We start from the raw sequence: 4,636 nt of genomic DNA on the forward strand, positions 1-4,636 counted from the left end.
TTGCAACACGTAGAAAAAAAACAGTTCGATACCGCTACATGTTAGCCTCGTTAGCTTATTCACAACAACTCCCAAACTTGTTTGCTAACGTAAAAAAATACAGATTGATACCACTAGAATAAAAGCTACTGTGACTACACCAAATCCCCATCTTGTTGTAATGCATAAGATAAAATTAAAAAAAACAAAGTCCGTAATACTACACATGAATAAAACAGTCCGACGCCGCTACATGTTAGCCTCGTTAGCTTATTCCCAATAACTCCCAAACTTGTTTGCAAATGTAAAAAAAAAACAGACTGATACAGCTAAAACAAAAGTTACTGTGACAATACCAAAACTCCCATCTTGTTAGCAACGCGCAAAAAAAATTAAAGAAAAAAAGCCCCAAATGCTACACATTAGCCACTTTAGCATATTCACACATAACAGTGACTCCCAGCCATGTTAACAGCACCTTAAAAACAGTTGCTACAGTGACTATGCTAACTCCCAACTATATTAATAACACATGCAAAACACACAGTCTGGCACCGCTACATATTAGCCTCGTTAGCATTATTACAGTTCATGTAACTGTCAACATTCTTTGTAACTCATACATAGACAAATACTGCTAAAACAAACATTACTGTGACTATGCTAACTCCCTACCTTGTTAGCAACATGTTCATGGAGAGGAGGGGTGGTGAAGAGTGGTGGGTTATTTTCTTTAATAGTAAAACCCTTTTATAAATAAAGTTTGATTTTATTTGGAAAAAAAACATCCAATACAGCTAACATTAGCCACCTTAACATACTAGTAATAAATGTGACTCCACACCATGCATAACTCCCCATCAACCCCTCTGACCAATCACTACCCTCCTAGTCCCCCTAGGTATTCTGGGTAGTGTAGTCCAATAACATTATATGGTTGTATCGTTTTATTTCATTCGCTCTAAAGTCCTGTGTGTCTTAATTGCTAAAATAAACTTTTCTCTCCCTGTTTATTGTAAATTATTTAGCCTGCTTTATGTTCCAAAAACTACAGTAATTCATAAAATTAATGTTTTTTTTAAATGTGTTTAAAAAATGTCCTCTACTATGGAGACATCATTTTTATATAACCTATAAAACTAAATGTTTTTTAATATTTCATTTATGATCATTTGCTTTTTTGTGTCCCTTTAGATTGATTTGGGTACAAATAGGAGCCATATATGTAAAAACTAAAAGAAAAAAAATTTATTTTGCTAATTAAAGTGTGGATTTTTTTAATTCCTTCAAAATGTTGAGAGACAAGCAATTTCTGGAAAGGTTCTTAGTCTGCAGACTATTTCCATTAATGAATTTACATTTGTTTTTCAGGAAATTGGGTTTGCACTGGATTCTATTATAAATCAATACCCTTTATACTTTTCCCCTGCTGTTCCTTAGCGTTTGTTTTCCAGACTTCCTCTTTTCTGACATAAAGATGAATAGAATTTCTAAATGAGGAGCTATCTCATTCTTTTTTTCCATAAAAATGCCTCATCTCTGCTAAACATTTTGTTATCACAGTTTAAGGCCTACCGTTTTATAACAATATTAATATTAAAGCATTATTATCCAAGCACCCAGTTAACATTTGATTAAGCAGAGTGAGAAAATTGACTTCACTTCGCTCTAATGCGCTGGTTAAAAATCTCCAAACTTCCAAGAGAGGGGAATTGGAGCTCCTCTTAACATGAAAAGAGGTGTGTGGGTTCAAAACACTCACTTATTTGATGTGGGTTCTGTTTGAAGTGAACTCCACCTTTTCTCCCCCTGATCTGCATGTTTTTTTCACACCCCATAGATCTTTTGGGAAAGCCGTAGGCTACAACCATCCAGATCCTGAGATGTTTCCATCTTAAACAAACTGGTTGTTTTTATTTAAACTTTTTTCTTTCTTTGGATTTTTTTTTCTATTATTCATGCAATGCAGCACTTGAGTGTTTGAGATGTGTTTAGCACCTAAATGGGGATTTTTTTTATTATTTTAAACAAAGTTGACTCAAATAAGTACCATATTTCTCAAGCTGTATGGCACACAGGGTTATCAGCATACATGCTACATGTTAGCAAGCATTAGCTTTGATAGTATTAGTAAATATGCTAAAGCATATTGTTTACAAAACGTAAAAAAAGGACTGATAGCCCTAAAACATAAAAAAATAAACAAAACGCAGTCCAATACCACTATGGTACACATTAGCTACGTTTGAAGCATTAGCTGTGTTAGCATTTGTAAATATGCTAAAGCGTGTTGTTTACAAAACTTAAAAAAACAGACTTATACCCCTAAAACATACAAAAAATTAAAAATAAAACGCAGTGCAAAACCACTATGCTACACATTAGCGACGTTAGAGGCGTGCTACACATTAGCGACGTTAGAGGCGTGCTACACATTAGCGACGTTAGAGGCGTGCTACACATTAGCGACGTTAGAGGCATTAGCTGTGTTAGCATTTGTAAATATGCTAAAGTATATTGTTAGCAAATTGTTTAAAAAACAGACTGATACCTCAAAAACTAACGTCACTGTGACATTTCAAACTCCCAATCTTGCTAGTACCACATAAAAAAGCAGTCCAAAACCGCTATGCTAAATGTTAACTACGTTAGGAGCATTAGCTGTGTTAGCATTTTTGTGCTAAAGCATGTTGTTTACAATACTTAAAAAAAAACAGACTTATACCCGTAAAACATACAAAAAATGAAAAATAAAACTCAGTCTAATACCACTATACTACACATTAGCGACGTTAGAAGCATTAGCTGTGTTAGCATTTCTAAATATGCTAAAGTATATTGTTAGCAAAATGTTTAAAAAGCAGACTGATACCTTTAAAACTAACGTCACTGTGATATTTCAAACTCCCAAACATGCTTGTACCACATAAAAAAAGAAGTCCAAAACCACTATGCTAAATGTTAACTACGTTAGGAGCATTAGCTGTGTTAGCATTTGTATATATGATAAAGTGTGTTGTTTGCAAAACATAAAAGACAGACTGATACCACTAAAACTAATGTTACTGTGAAATTTCTAACTCACAAACTTGTTAGAAACACGTAAAGAAATAAAGTGTGCCGTCCACTAAAACAAATATTACCTTGACTAAGCTAACACCTAGCTTTCCAACACCGCTACATGTTAGCCACGTTAGCATATTCACAATAGCTGTAAAACTTTATTTGCAATGCTTAATAAAATAGACTGGTACCACTAAAACATGTATTACTTTCACGACGCTAACTCCTAGCTTTATTAGTAAAACGTGAAAACAAGTGTAGTTCCATAGCTGTACGTTAGCTGCATTAGCGTTCTCATAATATCATCCAACCAAACATTTTGATAAAGTTCCATTTACCTCTCAAAATCATATTGATTTCAGTAAGTACAACCAAAATAAATTTAGATATGAGACGGTGTCATTTTTAAAAATAGAAATTTAAGACTTTTTAGTGCATCTCTTTCATTAGACTGAATGATTGAGCTTCAGTCAGAACAAACTGGTAAAAGTTCTTTAGCCCTTCTTTTAATGTGCTGCTCCACTCTCCTTGACTGACTTGTAGAGTCTTTCATCTGCATGTTAATGAGCCATAATGACCATAAAATATATTTCATCCCTTCTTTTATAAGCTTAAAGTCACCGTTTCTTCCTCCCATTTTCCCTCCACTTTTGGTCTTTGCCTCCCCCGACACGTAGCAGCTCCTTTTTCTTCCCTCCTCCGGCGATTCCTTTTCTACCTCATTTACACTTTAACTCATCCGTATGACACAAACAGGTGCGCTATTAATTATGCTTTAACATATATCTCTTCCGTGCTCCGCCCTCGCTCCTCTTATCATGCTAGCGCGCGCCTCAGCTAACCGCACCTCCCTGCCTTTTGATCTTCTAAAACGTACAGCTGCACGGCTCTTCAGAGCAGCTCCTGCTGTCCTCGGGCCTGCTGGGTGCAGATTGTAGCTCAGCTCTTGTCTTATCCAGAGATATCAAACTGTTTTTTTTCTGCGGGATTCCTGTCTCGCTATCTCGCAGCTGCAAATTGAGATTTAGCGTTAGCCGTCGCGATAGCCAGTGAGTTGCGTCGTTATCTCCGGCAATCAAACGGTTTATTCCTTGTTAGTGCCGCCAATGTCTCATTAGTTTAAAAGTCTACAAATCTGGTGTTTTTAGCGGTGTTTGCTGATCTTTGTCCAAATCGGCTTAACCTGATCAAAGCGACGGCGTCATGGAAACGGCGAGAGGTAGATGAAGTTTGTAATAATGCACTAAAGAAAGAGGATTAAACCTTTTGATTAGAAATAAACTCTACAGGTATAAGTGGACATGCTGAAAAAAGGAGTTATGAAAGTCAACACCACAAATTAGGAGTTTTACCTTCAATTTTCTAAAACTTTTTGTACCAGCAAACTTGTGTTATTCAGAACTTCACTGTTATAAAACTTGTGTAAGTTAACCCAAAGAGTAAGGTTTGTAAATTATTATAATAATATTACATACTTGGATGGTTTTCATAAGAAATTTGACTTTTTTGGAGAGTCCTAACGCAACCAAAATTAAAATTTTATGTCATGGTCAATATTTATTGTTTGATTTAGGTAGTTTTATTATTTAAAAAT

At 35.2% G+C, this 4,636-nt stretch overlaps 1 protein-coding gene and 1 long non-coding RNA gene across 3 annotated transcripts in view; one reads left to right on the plus strand and one right to left on the minus strand.

Moving 5' to 3' along the window:
• The window catches only part of LOC112156665, a 21,009-nt gene extending 20,137 nt beyond the window's left edge, over positions 1-872 (minus strand). For both annotated transcript variants that reach the window (XR_004949329.1, XR_004949327.1), the window contains exon 1: positions 655-872. This is a non-coding gene — a long non-coding RNA (uncharacterized LOC112156665). The remainder of the gene's footprint in view (positions 1-654) is intronic.
• The window catches only part of si:ch73-383l1.1 (receptor tyrosine-protein kinase erbB-4), a 439,732-nt gene that overhangs the window by 247,060 nt on the left and 188,036 nt on the right, over positions 1-4,636 (plus strand). The gene's annotated exons all lie outside the window — the stretch shown is intronic.

The sequence above is a fragment of the Oryzias melastigma genome, linkage group LG2 (genome assembly GCF_002922805.2).
Source record: "Oryzias melastigma strain HK-1 linkage group LG2, ASM292280v2, whole genome shotgun sequence".
Classification (NCBI taxonomy): domain Eukaryota; kingdom Metazoa; phylum Chordata; class Actinopteri; order Beloniformes; family Adrianichthyidae; genus Oryzias; species Oryzias melastigma.